Raw genomic sequence first — 18,214 nt, forward strand, 5'->3', positions numbered from 1 at the left:
TCTTATAGTCTCCGAGATCTTCGTGTTCATACGGACGGACGGACGGACGGATGGACGGGCGGACGGACAGACGGACAGACGGACAGACGGACGGACGGACGGACGGACAGACGGACATGGCTAGATCGACTCGGCTGTTGATCCTGATCAAGAATATATATACTTTATAGGGTCGGAGAAGCTTCCTTCTGCCTGTTACATACATTTTGGCGACTTTAATATACCATTTCACCCTATGGGTGTATGGTATAAAAATAAAGATCAAATGAATTAGTATCAAAATATAATTTATTGTAGTATCAAAATATAGTTATATCAGTTTCTACTTGGATGATCTCTCAGCTGCGGGCGTGCATTGAATTAGTTTTAAAGTACTTTTTGAATATTTATTTACTTACTAAGAATCAAAATAAAAATTAATATGAAGAATCTGTCTTTGCTAAGCCCGATCCTTGAATTTGCTTGGGAAGCGTCACTTGATGCTGCCCAGTTTTCTTTAAAGATGTTGTTTTTTATTTTGGTCTTTTGGTTTTGACTTTTTTTTTTTGTTTTTTTGGTTTTTCGATTTTTTTTTTTGGATTTTTGGTTTTTACAATTTTTTTTTTTTTTTTTTTGTGGACATTTTTGTTATAAACTTTTTAAATTTTTAATTAAAACTAAATTTTGTGTTTTCAAATTTTGGTTTTTTAGGTCCGAATGCTTGAAGCGCTTGGCTTCTACTGAAAAAATTGGTGTTCAAATTTCCCAAGTCTCCAGAAATTTGACATTTCGTTGGACTACTTTGATTTAATTTTTGTGTTAGTATGTAGATTTTCAGTTTGGCTCTATAAAAAATTACAATTTATGTGCGAATTCATACAAATACATATATTTACATATGTACATACATATGTATGTATGTAATTGAAGTTGTTTGTTCGGTTAAGGAACTCAGACAGGCAATTGGTTAAATTCGATTCTCTTGTCAGGCCAATAGTTGAAGTAATTTAACATCCTAGTAATGAGTGAGAGGGGGTAAAGAGGTTGGCAGGGGCAACATCACTTTTCGGCTGCATAACAAATACACTTCAATCAATGCCAAATGGCTATGCTGGCAATCACAGAACATGTGTGTGTGTGTGTGTGTGAGTGTAGGGCGCCACAAAAATGAAACAAATTTTGGCATGATTGCTGATTGTTTGTCTTTTTCATTGTTTGGCATGGCTGCCGCTGCTGCTGCTGCTGCTGCTGCTGCTGCTGCTGCTGCTGTCGATGTTGCCGCTGTTGCTGCTGTTGCCAACGCACGCGCACATTTATTGCTTCCCAATTGGAAATAAAAATGGCAGCAAGCAAAAGGTAGACAAACACAAAAATACTGAAAAAACCAGTACAAATACAAATAAAAAGTAAAAGGACTGAGCCCGTCCAGACGGGCAACCGATTGAAGTTGAATTGAAAAGCATATCCATGCGAATTGGCAACAAATTGAAACGCCACGGGACAGTGAAGGAAACAACATTGAGCCAACAAATGTTAAGCTGATAGTCGAATTCCCTTTTGAGTAGTCATAGGACAAACTTTCAATGGCTATCAAATTCGGTTATCTTTGTAGTTAAAAGATATGTCTACAGACATATGTGAAATCCTTATAATAAACAAAACAAATCATATATTATTGGTTATATTTAACAGGATTACTGTTGAATAATATGTATAAATCGACTTTAAATGCATATAATACTCCAATTACTAATCTAAGGACTATCGTCAGTTAAATTATTAGGAGAAAATATAAAAAAAAAAAAAAAATATTTAAATAAAACCAAAAAAACTAAAAAAACACCCCACAAAATATTTAAGGATAAACAAAAAAAATAAAATTTTTTTTTATATTAAAAAAAATTTTTTTTTTTAATATATTTTGATTTTTGTTTTTTGTTTTTTTTTTTTTTTTATTTTTTTTTTTTATCTCCTTCTAAAATAAAAAAAAAAAAAAAAAAAAAAATAAAAAATATATATAAAAAAAAAAAAAAACAAAAAAACAATTGAAAATGAAAAAAAAAAAAAGGTGAAAGAACTTTCTTTGACTTTTTATTTTTTATTTTATTTTTTTTTTTTTTTTTTTTTTTTCTTTTTTTTTTTTTTTTTTTTTTTTTTTTTTTTTTATTTTGTTTTTTTTTTTTTTTTTTTTTGGGGTAAAAAATAAAGTTGGTGGGTTATGGGGTTTTGGAGGTAAAACAAAAAAAAAAAAAAAAAAAAAAAAAAAAAAAAAAAAAAAAAATAAAAAAAAAAAAAAGAAAAAGAAATGTCAGGCAGGCATAATCATGGCAATCGTTTGGTACCGAGTGAGCGAGACAGAACGACACGCAGCGGCCGTACCTATCTGGTCGACTCACTCATGAAAATAAAGCAGAAGCGTCGATCGAAAAGCACTCGCAATCGTACTCTCGCCTCGATCACATCGCACACCCAAATTTGTCGCTAAGGCCATTATAATAATTAATAAATATATGTATTCTTAACACAAAGAAACATTGTTAATAAATAATAAAAAGTTTAAATAAGGAAATCACATCCTTAAATAATATTGAATTAAATAACCAGGAATAATTCCAATTCTACAAACTGGGGGGCTCAACCGAGATTTCTGGCCCAAGACAATTAGTGAAAATCGTGTGTGTGTGTGTGTGTGAAGTTCGCAAATGAACAGAAAATTGTTAAAATTGCATGCATTAACGTGTAATATATATACAAAGTCAAGGTTGTTGGCGAACGAATTTCAAAAGACGCAACCACTACAAGTTCAAAAACTAGTGGAAGTTGGCGTGACTGTACGAGAGGCGACGAGTGGACGGTGAGACGGTGAGCGGTCGGACGACGCAAGAAGAGCGTCACCCAGAATTTTGGCGCCGTTTCGGCAAAAGTCGGCGGCTGAAGTTGAGAGCAGCTCGAGAAGGGTGGTGACTCGAGAGGAAAAGAGAAAGCAGACAGCGGACACGAAATTGATGAAAATTAGTGTTCACTGTGGAAGCAGACAGACGGAGAGAGCAGACAGCGGACACGAAGTTGATGATAACCAGTGTTCACTGTGGAAGCAGACAGACGGAGAGAGCAGACAGCGGACACGAAGTTGATGATAACCAGTGTTCACTGTGGAAGCAGACAGACGGAGAGAGCAGACAGCGGACACGAAGTTGATGATAACCAGTGTTCACTGTGGAAGCAGACAGACGGAGAGAGCAGACAGCGGACACGAAGTTGATGATAATTAGTGGTCACTGTGGAAGCAGACAGACGGAGAGAGCAGACAGACAGAGAGAGCGAGAAGCAGACAGAGGGCACGAAGTTGATGATAACCAGTGTTCACTGTGGAAGCAGACAGACGGAGAGAGCAGACAGAGAGCACGAAGTTGGTGATAACTAGTGTTCACTGTGGAAACGGAAAACCAAAGGAGAACAGAAAGCGGAGAACAGAAACCGTTACAAAAGCAGACGACGCCGACAAGACCAAACGAGAAGGCAGCAGACACGAAGTTGAGACAATTGGTGTGGAAGCAGACAAAGAGAGATCACGAGAACGAGTGGAAAACAGCCGAGTGAGTAGCGACAACAGAGTGAGTGGCAACAGAGAGCGAACCGAACAGTTGCTACAGAGATATTGAGTGGCTCCATAGAGCAGGACGACTATAGTTGGGTGAGCTGTTTAATTATTGTCTTGAGTGTGAGTTACTTTGCTTGCACAGCGAAACCAGACCGGTGGCAAAAATATCGACGAAATTGATGCGAGCTGCAGAGAGCACATTTCTAAGAATCGTCTGAATTAAACCATAACCTAACACAATTTGACCTACATTAACATAGTGTGTAAATCTTGTTAAGTCGTAACAAATTTGATTGATTAATACTACCTATATATTACTATACCAATCTTGTTAAGCAATATAACTGTAATTGAGTGAAATGGATCGAGGTGAGATTCTAACGTTGCGTATTGAGGAGTTGCGCACTAAATTGAGAGAGTTAGGGCTAGAGACTACAGGCCTTAAAGCAGAGCTGCAAACGCGTCTACTCGCTCACTACGATCTAATAGAAATTGAGAATGACGGGCAGGAGGCAGATTTCGCCTCGGCTAGAACAATTCGAGAAGTCCCGAACACAGATGGGCAAAGGTCATGGTTCACACTAAAAGATGTGGAGGGAAGCGTTTCAGAGTTTTGCGGTTTAGGTTCGATTGATGTTGTACAATGGATTAGGGAGCTAGAAGAATGCGCTTTAACCGTACAGTGGAGTCAGTTACAGCTTTTTGTGTATGCAAAACAATTGTTAAAGGGAGCTGCATTATCGTTTATACGTAGTAAGAGAGATATTTGTAGTTGGGAGTCCCTGAAAGTAGCTTTGAAAAACGAATTTAGAGTAAAGGTTTCATCAGCAGAAGTTCATAGAAGACTGAGCAATCGACAGTTAAAGAGAGGTGAGAACTTGTATGAGTTTTTGTATTCGTTAATGGAAATCGCAAAGCCAATCGATTTGGATGACGAAAGTTTAATCGAGTATTTCGTAGAAGGTATACCAGACATGAGAGCAAATAAGGCATTATTGTATCAGGCGAGAACAGTGGATGCGTTAAAAGTTCAAATAGAGACCTACTTAAAATCCTATGATCCTAGAAAGTCGTCAAAGAAAACAACATTCGAGTCATCTGTTCACAAGCAAGGTAGAGATAATAGAGAGAAAAATTCGACAACAAAAGATGATCGCAAATGTTTTAAGTGTGGTGATCCTTCACACATGATGAGAGACTGTAACAAGAAAACGTTTACTTGTTTTAAATGTGGCAAAACAGGCCATCGTTCGTTTGAATGTAAAGATAAAGATACCACCAAAGTTGAAAGCACCAATGTTGTAGATGATAAATTAATAAAAGCATCAGGTAAATTTACTGATTCGGGTTTGGAGTTGAAAGAAGTAACTTATAAATCGATTAAGTTCAACGGTCTAATTGATACAGGAGCAAATTTGAGTCTCATACGTAAAAGCGTGTTTGTTAAACTCGGAATTAAGTCACTAACTGGATATTCGAAGACTCTTACAGGCATTGGTGGAAGTCATGTGATGACCTTCGGTAGTTTTAGCATAACTGTCAAGATAGATGGCATTGAGATGGAAGTCGAGTTTCATATCGTTCCTGATGAAGACATGGCATATGAGGCAATTTTGGGTAGAACCATATTAGATCACGTCGATTTGGTTGTTACCAAGAAAGGTACAAAGTTTGTGAGCATCAACAGAAAAGAATCACTGTGTAACGCGAATAAATCTTGTGCTGAGTTGTTTGAGGAATTTGAAAGTATGTGTATGCACAGTGCAGAACAGAATAAATTGGAAATCAAGAGTGAATTGTCACATATCAGTGCAGAAATCGGTAGTGAAGTCAAGAAGTTGATTAATAGTTACAAACCTATTAGAAATACAAACACTCCTATAGAAATGAAGATTGTACTAACGGATGAGTTGCCAGTTTATCAGCATCCAAGGCGTCTAGCAGAGTCTGATCAGAAAATCGTTGATAGTATAGTACAAGAATGGTTAGAGGAGAAGATAATAAGGCCAAGTTTTTCCGAATATGCTTCGCCTGTTGTACTTGTAACAAAGAAGAATGGGAAAAAGCGTCTGTGCTGCGATTACAGAAAGCTAAATGAGAAAGTGGTCCGAGATAATTTTCCTATGCCACAGATGGACACCGTATTAGAAAAACTTCAAAGTGCGTTGGTTTACACTACTTTAGATCTAACAAACGGGTTTTTCCATGTTCCTGTTGAGGAAAAATCTCAGAAGTACACTGCATTCGTAACTCAGAATGGTCAGTATGAATTCCTGTACGTACCATTCGGAATTTCCAACTCTCCAGCAGTTTTTACCAGATTTATAATGGCAGTAATGAGAGAATCAGTAAAGAATGGAGATGCAGTGGTGTATATGGACGATATAATTATACCAAGTGTTAGCGTGAATGATGGTCTAATTAAACTTAAAAGGGTGTTGAAGATAGCTGCGGAAAATGGGTTGAGAATAAACTGGGAGAAATGTCAGATACTGCAGAGTAAAGTAAATTTTTTGGGCTATATAGTTGAAAATGGAAGTATTAAGCCAAGTAAGGAGAAGACTGATGCCGTTTCAAGATTCCCGATCCCACATGATAAGAAGTCAGTTCAACGATTTTTAGGGTTAACATCGTATTTCCGTAAATTTATCGAAGGATACGCAGTAACAGCTAAGCCCTTGACTGACATTTTGCGAAAGGACAACAAGTTTGAGTTTAAAGAATTGCAAATGGTAGCGTTTGAGCAATTGAAGTTAGCATTGATCAAAGGTCCTGTTTTAAAGCTATACAATCCTAAGCTAGAGACTGAAATTCACACTGATGCCTCGAAACACGGTTTCGGAGCTGCGCTTTTACAGAAAGATTCAGAAGATGGTTTATTCCATCCGGTACAATATATGAGTCGGAAAACTAAACCTTGCGAAGAGAAGTATGATTCATATGAACTTGAGGTTTTAGCAGTTATTGGAGCATTAATAAAGTGGCGTATATATGTGTTAGGATTGAGATTTAAGATTGTCACAGATTGTAATGCGTTCACGATGACAATGAAAAAGAAAGAGGTTCCGTTGCGTGTAGCACGTTGGGCAATGTACCTACAAGATTTCGATTATCAGATCGAACATCGTTCAGGTTCAAAGATGCGGCATGTGGATGCCTTGAGCCGTTTATCTTGTTTTCTGCTAACTGACACTATAACCCATAAATTAAGGGAAGCACAGTTGTCAGATGATTGGACTAAATTGATTAGGAGCTTAGTTCAACAGAAAGGATATGAAGATTTTTACATTGAAAACGAAATATTGTTAAAGGACCCTAATCGAGAACTTATTGTCGTTCCCTCGCAGATGGAAAAGGAAATAATACAGATTGCACATAAACAAGGACATTTTGGAGCTAGAAAGACTCAGGATATCGTAGAAAAATCGTATTATATTCCAAAATTAAAAGAGAAGGTAGTCCGTGTTGTTGAGTGTTGCGTGGAATGTCTTATTGTTAATGCCAAGACCGGCAAAAAGGAAGGATATTTGATGCCAATAAGTAAAGGAGATCAGCCATTGATGACATATCACATTGATCACGTTGGCCCGATGGAGGTCACAACAAAGCGTTACAATCATATACTTGTTATTGTTGATGGGTTCTCTAAGTTTGTATGGTTGTATCCGACTCGTGGAACAGGAGTCGAGGAAGTACTTAGTTCTCTTGAAAGGCAGGCCATAATTTTTGGTAACCCGATGAAAATAATTTCTGACAGGGGAGCAGCATTCACGTCCAATGCGTTTAAGGAATATTGTAACAGACAGGATATACAGCATTTACTGATAGCAACAGGTGTACCCCGTGGCAACGGCCAAGTAGAAAGGATGCATAAGATAATAGTTCCAATGATTTCAAAGTTAAGTCAAGAGAATGAGGGAAACTGGTACAAGTATGTAGGTCGTGTGCAACAATTTATTAATAATACTGCTCCAAGAAGTACAAGAGTTACACCTTTTAAGATTTTGACAGGAATAGAGATGCGTAGTCCTGATGATCCCAAAATGAGAAAGCTGATAACCGATTCGTTAATAGAAGAATTAGACTGTGGTCGTGATGAGATTAGAGCGGAGGCTCGAAAGAATATCGATGAAATACAGCAGGAAATGAAAAGAACGTTCGACAAAAACAGGAAATGTGAAAGAAAATACAATTTAAACGAGTTAGTGGCGATTAAACGTACGCAGTATGGGACAGGTCTAAAGTTGAGAGGTAAATACTTAGGACCATATAAAGTTACGAAGGTGAATAGGCACGGTCGATACGACGTCGAGAAGGTTGGCGACGGTGAAGGACCTTGTAAGACCTCAACAGTGGCTGAGTTCATGAAACCTTGGCTAGGATCATTCGGGTCGAATGACTTGTCAGGACAGCCGATTGTAGGAAATGAAGTGTCAGGCAGGCATAATCATGGCAATCGTTTGGTACCGAGTGAGCGAGACAGAACGACACGCAGCGGCCGTACCTATCTGGTCGACTCACTCATGAAAATAAAGCAGAAGCGTCGATCGAAAAGCACTCGCAATCGTACTCTCGCCTCGATCACATCGCACACCCAAATTTGTCGCTAAGGCCATTATAATAATTAATAAATATATGTATTCTTAACACAAAGAAACATTGTTAATAAATAATAAAAAGTTTAAATAAGGAAATCACATCCTTAAATAATATTGAATTAAATAACCAGGAATATTCCAATTCTACATATATATATATACACACACACACTCACATGTGTGTGTGTGTACCCCCCCCCCACCCCCCCCCCCCTCCTTTTTTTCCCCCAATTATTTTTTTTTTTTTTTTTCTTTTTTTTTTTTTTTTTTTTCTTCTCCCCCCCCTCCCCATTCTTTTTTAATTTTTTTACATTTTTTTTTTTTTTTTTTAATTTTTTTAGGTGTTTGTGGGTGGGGGGGGGTTTTTTTTTTTTTTTTTTTTTTTTTTTTTTTTTTTTTTTTTTTTTTTTTTTTTTTTAATTAAACCTCTGTTAAATTTAGCGTAAATTTTATTTTAGTTGCCTTGTGCAATTATTTGGCATCAACTTTCGTTGAATTAAACCATCAAGTTTGCATTGCAAATTTTTATTTAGTAACTAAATACACAAAGTATACATATGCATACTTTTAGGCGAATATGTGCAACAAAAATTCAAATAGAAGCTGGTTGTTCACGCCACCGGGTGAACAGCAGTGAGCGGCGAAGAGCAGTGAGCGGTGAGGAGTGAGGAGGGTTTTTTGATCCTCGGCGTCTACGGTCACACCAGGAGGAGTGACTTGATTTTTTCCAATGGGCACCGCCATCACTAAGAATCGAGCCTTTCACCCGAACACCCGTTCTCTTGCATTTTTTTACGATTTGTTAATCACTTTCAACCCGAACCATTTCCGTGTGTGCCGGTTTACCTGTGAATATTATATAAATAATAAAACCTACATTTAGTTAACCGAAGTTTCTCGTGCGTTTTAATTCACCACTCGCTCACCACAAACTGAAGAAATTGGCACCCGCCAACTCCTTGTATTTCATTTGGATCCTTCCGCCCCCCACGAACATTGGTCCTTCGAGCCGGATATCCTTCCGCTCCTCCAGCTTGCATCGGCGGAATTCCTGATAAGTACAAAATTTCATTATTCATTTCATTTACATACTACTAAAAGTGTGAGGTTTTCCCGCTTCTCCATAGCGACCTACACACTTTTACATATTGTATGTACATACCTGACCTGTTCCAAGGTTTCATGGTAGTTCCTAATCCTTAGCGTGATTGTCCAACGTTCTCATTTTACATTCCACGATTATCCATTTTCATTTATGTTTTTTTTTCCTCGCACTTGTCCAAATCCACCTTTTTTACATATGCATTCACATGTACATGTAATTTCCACAGCTGTTTGCCAAATCCGCGTAAAAGTTTAAAAAACAAAAAAAAAAAATTATTAAAGTGTTATAAAAAATAGGGAAAAATAAAAATCAAAGTGTTCACCGCGTTTTCTTATGTGTTGGAATAATAATCTTTAATGCCAAACTTATTTCCACACGCGCGTATCTACGTACATACATACATCGTCACCTGTTGATGTACGCGCATATGTACATACATATCCATATACATACAATCCCTTCGCACATTTACCACGACACAAAAGGCAAAAAAATATTCTTTTTTTTAAATAGCACTTCACGTATGCACCGCGATTTCTTGCGCGTTCGAATTAGGTGCGAAATTAATTTCCTCACGCGCGTCTTTGGATACCGGTGCACTTGCTTACATACGTACATACATACATATGTATATGCTTACATAGTCATACATTGCACATACATATGTACATATCCACAACGCATAATACATTTCGGTGTCGCGCATTGATTTAACACAACCCCACATCCAATTAAATTACAATTACTTACGTTTTTTTTGTTGTTGTGAACAACGCGTGTGCATACATATCTATACTCACCTGTGTACTTATGCATGTACGTACACACATAGATCAAAGCATCTGTCCATATGCATTGATCGGTTGTTTTATTTGCGCACAACACTCGCTTGTTTTTCCGCACAACACTTGTTCTTGGTTTTTCCGCACAACCACAAAAAAAAATTATTCACATACATAATTAAACAACAAAATCAAAAACCAAATATATAAACAGCGGCCGACAGCTGTTTTCGGAGTAGTGGTGACACGTGAGTCGAGTCGTGATATCGATAGGCGGCTCAAGCGCGCCAAATTTAAATCACATTATTTCCGATTCTCTTTTTTCGCCTAATTATATATCCGCCCATATTTATAAAACAATACATATATATTTTTCCAGCATTATCGTGCCCACATTTATATATCCGTCCATATTTATAAATCATTTATATAATTTTTTCCGGCCAACTTTTGGGCCCCACATATATATATCCGCCCATATTTATAAATAAATACATATATATTTTTTCCAGCACTATCGGGCCCATATTTATATATCCGTCCATATTTATAAATTATATATATAATTTTTTCGGCCAGTATTTTGCGCTCATATATATATCCGCCCATATTTATAAATAAACACATATAAATTTTTTCCAGCACTATCGGGCCCATATTTATATATCCGTTCATATTTAAAAACTATATATATATTTTTTCCGGCCAGTATTTTGCGCTCAATATATATCCGCCCATATTTATAAATAAACACATATAAATTTTTTCCAGCACTATCGGGCCCATATTTATATATCCGTTCAGCTTTAAAAACTATATATATATTTTTTCCGGCCAGCCTTTTGCGCTCATATATATATCCGCCCATATTTCTAAATAAATACATATATATATATTTTTTCCAGCACTATCGGGCCCATATTTATATCTCCGTCCATATTTATAAATTATATATACAATTTTTTCCGGCCATTATTCTGCGCACACATATATATCCAGATCCAGATTTATATAAAAACGTATTTTCCTTTTATCCTATACATCTTTGTTTATATATTTCATCCGTGTTTTGTTTTATACGTACTCCCATCGGTAATTTTCAATCCGCATTCGTGCGTTCGTATATTATTCCGCATCTATCCCCATTAAAGAGGCTTCGTTTCCGAGCCACACGCGAGAAAATTCTCCCGCAATCCTGCGGTGCACAGTGAGGAAGTTCTTGCGTCCCCATACAGTCCACTTCTCACTTCCAAAACAAAAAAAAGGGACGCGCACAAACGCGGTGTTCGTCGGTAAGCTCGTCCCCTGAGTATGTCCACGGAGCCGTCCAAGACTGCGCCGAAGTCCAACAGTCTTTCGTCTCCCTCTGCAACTCCGGAGAAGGTTCGGCCTCCGACAACTCCGGTGACCGTGAAGCGTACGGATATTTCGCGCAAGTTCTCGTCAGTTCGCAGCCGCAGCGAATCCCCAAGGTCCCGTCCGTCTTCGTCCAGCTTACCTGAGGGTCGCAGATTCTCGGTTAAAGACTCGAGGGAACACCAAGGTCGTTCCAAGCTTTCAACTCAGACCCAGATTCCGCACGTTGTTGTGACGCACTGTTCTGACGCTCCCGTCACCCGATCCGTATCACAACAGCGTAGAGAACACTCCAGAATGTCCCTTTCCGATTTCGTTATAGCGTGCGACGCATTGACTCTGTTTGAAGCTCGCGAGAGTGAAGCTCTAACTTCTGAAGTGCCCTTGTTTTCCATTAAAATGCACTTAGAGCAGCTCAAATCCCTTTGGTCAACTGTCGAGATGGAATACTCCCGTTGTCACAAGGCCTTGACAATCCAAGCCGACGAGGAAAGCTTGGCAAACATAAGCCACATCAAGGCGAAGCACGAATCCGCTTACGCGGCATATGTGCGATGCGGGACGTTGTTCGGAGAACGCATCGAACAGCTCTCGGTACAGATGACGACTCTTAGGCGTCAGCCAACCGCTCCGTCGGGGCCACCGGGGCATAGAGTTCCTCCGTGTGAGGTAGAGACATTTGATGGCGACAGCCTAGCATGGCCCACATTCCGCGATTTGTTCGCCGCCATTTATATCGCCAATCCGTATTTGTCACAAGTGGAGAAGCTCTATCACTTGAACGCCAAGACGCGAGGGGAAGCGAGAACCATCGTGGCTAAGTCCCCCTGACGAATGAGGGTTTCCAGGCCGCGTGGGAGAACCTCACCGCACGGTACGAAAACAGCCGTCTGCTGGTCATGACTCAAGCCAGACAACTCCTTCAGATTCCCGCGGTGGCACAAGAGTCGGGCAAATCCTTGCGAGAGCTGCAGACCGCGTTTCAAGGGTGTCTTACCGCACTTGAGCGTTCGGGTGTTAGTACTGAGAATTGGGATGTCCTACTTATCGCCATCTGCACTAGTAAATTGCCGAAGGCCACAATCCTCCTGTGGGAGCAATCAGTGCCCAATAAGACTGTCGTCTCAACGTGGTCCGATTTGAACCAATTTCTTACCGATCGGTATCGGGTCCTGGATGCCACCGACGAACATAAGTCGGCCCCAAGTGTCCAAGCCATCCCCATTGGCCCCCGCAAATCCTCTGCAACGATGAAAGTCCAAGCGTTTCCAGCGAAAGCTCAGCTCAAATCGGCGTCTTGCAAGCTGTGCCATCGGGAAAATCACCCAATACGGCTCTGCCCTAGTTTCCTTGATATGCCTGTTCAGAGGCGGCTGGAAACCATTAGACAGCAGGGACTTTGTCTGAACTGTTTTGCCCGCGGTCATCAAGTGAAGGGCTGCTCCAGTGCGCATAATTGCCATACCTGCAAGGAACGTCATCATACGCTGTTGCATCCTAGTGATGTGTCCGTGCCCTCGCCATCCGCTGCGCAAGTCCCACCATCCAGCGTCACAGAGCGCCCGTCCGCGAGCGACCAGCTCACAAATGCTCAAAGTTATTTTGCATCTACCCCAGGCAGAGGCCTTTTAGGCACTGCGATTGTCACTCTGCACCATCGTGGTGTGGATCATCATATTCGGGCGTTGATCGACTCGGGAGCCGATTCAACTTTTCTCTCCGAACGCGTCTTCAGCATGGTCCAGCCCCCTTCTACCCAGTAGACGCCGCGGTTACTGGCATGGGCCAGAGTGATGGAGGCTGCGCCGACAAGGTGTGTCTGCTAATGCTGTCTCCCCCGTGTGACAGATTGAACAAGATTGAGGTCTCCGCCCTGGTCGTATCCAAATTGTCAGGGGCCATTCCAACAGCTCCATTCCTTAATACGGTTCCGACGCAGTGCCTCGATCGCCCCCTGGCTGACCCGTACTACAACAAGCCCGCGCCTATTGACATGATCATCGGTGTAGACCTGTTTCCCCACATCCTCGGAGAACGGATCAAAAAGGATATTGGTGATTTTGTCGGGCTAGAAACCATCTTTGGATGGGTTCTGTGTGGGGCTATCACTCCTGACCCCCCGGTGTCTAGATCCGTTTTCGCGGCACAGACGCGAGTTAGTCCCGAAGCAAAGCTTGATGTACTCCTCACCAAGTTTTGGGAGGTGGAAGACCTTCCCGCAAAGCCGGAAAAGGAGGATGACGCATTCTGCGAGCGGAACTTCCAGGAGACCACCCAAAGGGGAAAGGACGGCCGATATGTTGTGTCCCTACCGTTCAAAGGTCCGAATAGCGTTGACTTGGGCCACTCAAGACCGATCGCGCTGGCTCAATTCCTGCGGAATGAGGCACGCCTTCTCAAGGATCCGGTTCTAAAAACGCAGTACGATGCCATTATTCAAGAATATGAGGAATTGGGTCATATGATTCGGGTGACGCCGCCTCAAGATGGGAAAAACTTCTATCTCCCCCATCATGCGGTGTTTAAGCCCGATAGCACCACCACTAAGGTACGCGTGGTATTTAACGCGTCGAGCCCCTCCACACAAGGCGTCAGCCTCAACGATGTCTTGCACACCGGTCCTACTCTTCAGGCCGACCTCACGCTTCAGGTACTGAAATGGCGGTTCTTTCAATTCGTTTTCAATGCCGACATAACGCAGATGTATCGACAAATCCGAGTCGATCCCAGGCATACCCCCTTTCAGCGGATCCTCTACCGAGACCGCTGCGGCAATATTCAGGATTACGAGTTACAAACTGTCACGTTTGGGGTTAACTGCGCGCCATTCTTGGCGATCCGAGTCCTTTTACAACTGGCACAAGACGTGCAAACGATGTATCCTCAGGCGAGCGAAATCCTTCGGAACTACATGTATGTTGATGATGTCCTTGCCGGCGCTCACACTGAAGCCGACGCTCGTCTCGCCATACGAGAGCTTCAAGCGGTCCTCCAATCTGCGGGATTCCCGCTTCGGAAGTGGACTTCCAATAAGAAGGAAGTACTTCAAGCCATTCCGAGAGAGCACCTGCTGCGAGAGGACTTTCTCGAGCTGGAAGACGCGAGCACCGCAAAAACCTTGGGTATTCGATGGCAAGCTGCTGAGGACGTCTTCTTCTTCACCACAGCGGACCCCCCCCTTGAAGGAGTCGATCTCCAAGAGGCAGGTTCTGTCTCATATCGCTAAGCTCTTCGACCCCGCTGGGTGGCTAGCCCCATTTGTCATCCGAGCGAAGATATTCATGCAGCAAATCTGGCTTACCGAACTGGGCTGGGATGATGCTCTGCCGCCTCTCCTGCTGCAGCAATGGCATGAATTCCTGCAGGATTACCCAGGCCTCAGTCGACTCCGCATTCCCCGTTGGCTAAACACCAGCGATAAGCTCTCGTGGGAGCTTCATGGCTTCTGTGACGCGTCACAGAAAGCGTATGGAGCGGCCCTATATGTGCGGGTTCGGTACGGCAATCAAGTAGACGTCCATTTATTAACGGCTAAGACCCGTGTAGCTCCAGTCAAAACAGTCTCGCTGCCTCGGCTAGAGTTGTGCGGAGCGGTTCTGCTAGCCGATCTCTGGGCGTCGATCGTTCCTGAACTTCCAATCCGACCTGCAACCTCCCAGTTTTGGACCGACTCTACCATCGTGTTGGCTTGGCTCAATAAACCTCCGTGCAGTTGGTCCACCTTCGTGGCCAATCGCGTATCCAGGATCTCCGAAAGCACTAGTGGCCAAAGCTGGTCACATGTGCGCTCCGAGGACAACCCCGCGGATCTGGCGAGCCGTGGAGTCTCCGCGGCCGAGCTATCGGCCAGCAGCCTCTGGTGGCATGGGCCGGACTGGCTCCAGAGAGCCCCCGAGTATTGGCCAACTCCCCATAACGAACTCCCAGACACCCAGCTGGAGCAACGGGTCCAGTGCCACACCACCGCGACCACGCTACTCGAGGACGTCAGCGAACGGTTCTCGAATTATGGTAGGGCTCTACGAGTCATCGCGTACATCCTACGCTTCGCCACCAAGAGGATTTCGACGCCTTCCACGGTTCGCCTCACCAATGACGAACTTCTTTCCGCCGAGCGCGCCTTGATTCGGACCTCTCAGCGGCGGGAATACCTCGCGGAGATACGGGCCCTGGGCGAAGGGCGACCCCTGCCATCATCCAGCACTCTACTCAATCTGAACCCATTTCTCGACCAGCATGGGTTACTCCGCTCCTGCGGACGACTCCGGGCCGCTGAGTCCCTCCGATATGATGAACGTCACCCTATTCTCCTCCCATATAGTACTCATTTCACTCGCCTGCTTGTCGCATTCGCCCACCGCATCACGTTGCATGGCGGCAATCAACTGATGGTGCGGTATTTGCGCACCAAATTCTGGATCCCACGGATAAAGAACATGGTAAAGTCCCACATCAAGGGGTGCAAGGTCTGCATCGTTCATCGTCGACGACTACAGACCCAGATGATGGGTGATCTCCCTCGAGAACGCATCACGTATTCCAGGCCCTTCACCCACACGGGCATTGATTTCGCAGGGCCGTTCGAGATCAAAAATTACACCGGGCGTGCGTGTCTCATAACTAAGGGTTATGTCTGCGTCTTTGTGTGTTTCAGCACGAAGGCAATCCATCTCGAGGCTACCTCCGACCTCACCACTGAAAGATTTCTGGCAGCCTTCTCTCGGTTTGTCGCACGGAGACAATGTCCACAGCGCATTTACTCCGACAACGGCAAAACCTTCGTAGGGAGCCTCAAAGGCGCTCGAAAAAGATTTCCTGAACGCCACCAAGCTTGAAATAATGAAGGCATTCCCCCAGCACATCCTATCCTGGCAGTTCATTCCGCCAAGCGCGCCCCACATGGGAGGACTGTGGGAAGCAGGGGTCAAAAGTTTTAAGACCCTGTTTTACAAGTCCTCGTCCACTGTCAAATACACCTTCGAGGAACTTTCCACTCTCCTGTGTAGGATCGAAGCGTGCCTAAACTCCAGGCCAATCTCTCCCATGAGTGAGGACCCAGAGGATCTACTGGCCCTAAGCCCGGGACATTTCCTGATTGGAGGACCACTCTTAGCCATTGCGGAACCGGAAATTCTGGTCGAGCCTATGTCGCTGATCAACCGATGGCAGCGACTAAAGGCAATCCAGCAGGCTTTCTGCCGCCGCTGGAAGAGTGAGTACCTCAAGGAGCTTCACAAACGGAACAAGTGGAAATCACCGACTCGCAGCATCCAGACCGGCGACCTCGTGATCGTGTCCGAAGATCATCTCCCCTCCAACGAGTGGCGCTTAGGGCGAATTGAGCGCACTCTGCCCGGGGCTGACGGCCTCGTCCGAGTGGCTGATGTCACCACCGCGCGTGGGTCTATCCGAAGACCCGTAGCGAAGCTCATTCTGTTGCAAGACAGCAGGAGTCCTGAGTCTAAAACCTTATCGTGACTCCTAATCCCTCTATGTTTCCTCCGAATGTCCTCGTCTCCGTGCATGTTTCTCGTTCCCGTGCATAGACTAATCCACTCCCCCATACGTAATTTCTTTCGTTACAGTTCATTCAGCTCGCCCTTTCATAGCGACATGGCCCCCACGCGTCTGCCGCACCACCGCAGCAAACGAGCTCCACAGGGCACGAACGTGTACCGATGCCGGGTCTGTCGGGGGGTTCATGCACTCCGGCAGTGTCAGCGCTTCCTAAACCTCCGAGGGGAAAAGCGGCTTCGGGCGGTGCTCATCAATAAATATTGTCCCAATTGCTTGGCCCACGAGCATTCATCCGACGCGTGTCGGACTCGCCATGGTTGCCGACGATGCGGGCAAAGGCACCATACCCTGCTCCACATGGCCGACCAACCGCCGAGACGACGTGCCTCCGCCCGGCGTCGCAGCCGATCACCCCCTCCAGTCGTGCTGCACCCCCGCTACAACCCCGTTCCCGATCATCGTCCGACCGCTCCGCTTCCCCAGAAGGCGCACCCGAGATTTCGTTATCCTCCCTGCTCCACGCCAGGACGACGACTGTCCTGCCCACCGCAGTCCTACGGTTGGGCAATGGCTCGAAATCCTTCGAGACCCGCGTCCTTCTTGATGCGTGTGCGGCTGAGAGCCGCATCAATCTCTCCTTTGCCCGGTCCCTGGGGTTAGCTGTGACCACGGTCGGGGTCGACCAAGCCTGTACGGCCGTCCTCGAGTCGAGGTCCGACAAGACGTTCCGACGGAACGTTATATTCCGGGTCGAAGAGGACTTGCTCATCCGCACTCCCATCCGGGAAGTGGCGGCGCCGGTCCGAGAGAAGTTCGCAACCCTGATCCTGGCCGACCCCTACTTCTATCGGCCGGCGTCGGTATCCGTGGTGCTCGGGGCAGACCTCTATCCTGAGGTCATCCAACCAGGCTGTGTGCCCGGTCATAGCGGTACTCCCGCAGCCCAGAGCACCGTGTTCGGATGGGTCGTCTCCGGCTCCTGTGGGATCTAGGCGCTCCAGGACGTTGCCGTCCCCCATCCTTTATATGTCCAGGGTGACAATTGCAACATGTTGCAAGGGGGGCGGTATGTTCACGCCACCGGGTGAACAGCAGTGAGCGGCGAAGAGCAGTGAGCGGTGAGGAGTGAGGAGGGTTTTTTGATCCTCGGCGTCTACGGTCACACCAGGAGGAGTGACTTGATTTTTTCCAATGGGCACCGCCATCACTAAGAATCGAGCCTTTCACCCGAACACCCGTTCTCTTGCATTTTTTTACGATTTGTTAATCACTTTCA

General features: G+C 44.1%; 2 long non-coding RNA genes across 3 annotated transcripts; both read right to left on the bottom strand.

Moving 5' to 3' along the window:
• Positions 1 to 270: 270 nt before the first annotated feature.
• On the bottom strand, positions 271 to 705 carry LOC137578719 (uncharacterized). The gene is made up of 2 exons (XR_011032756.1): positions 399 to 705; positions 271 to 342 (listed from the first exon to the last, which is right to left on the bottom strand). It is a non-coding gene; the product is annotated as an uncharacterized lncRNA (long non-coding RNA).
• An 8,304-nt stretch (positions 706 to 9,009) lies between these two features.
• Positions 9,010 to 10,453, bottom strand: LOC137578717 (uncharacterized). 2 transcript variants are annotated; one of them, XR_011032754.1, is made up of 4 exons: positions 10,034 to 10,453; positions 9,341 to 9,509; positions 9,105 to 9,229; positions 9,010 to 9,024 (listed from the first exon to the last, which is right to left on the bottom strand). It is a non-coding gene; the product is annotated as an uncharacterized lncRNA (long non-coding RNA). The 2 variants fall into 2 exon arrangements; XR_011032753.1 differs by having other exon boundaries at positions 10,084 to 10,449.
• Between the last annotated feature and the right edge of the window lie 7,761 nt (positions 10,454 to 18,214).

This window comes from Drosophila tropicalis, unplaced genomic scaffold (assembly GCF_018151085.1).
Source record: "Drosophila tropicalis isolate 14030-0801.00 unplaced genomic scaffold, ASM1815108v1 contig_662, whole genome shotgun sequence".
NCBI classification, from domain to species: domain Eukaryota; kingdom Metazoa; phylum Arthropoda; class Insecta; order Diptera; family Drosophilidae; genus Drosophila; species Drosophila tropicalis.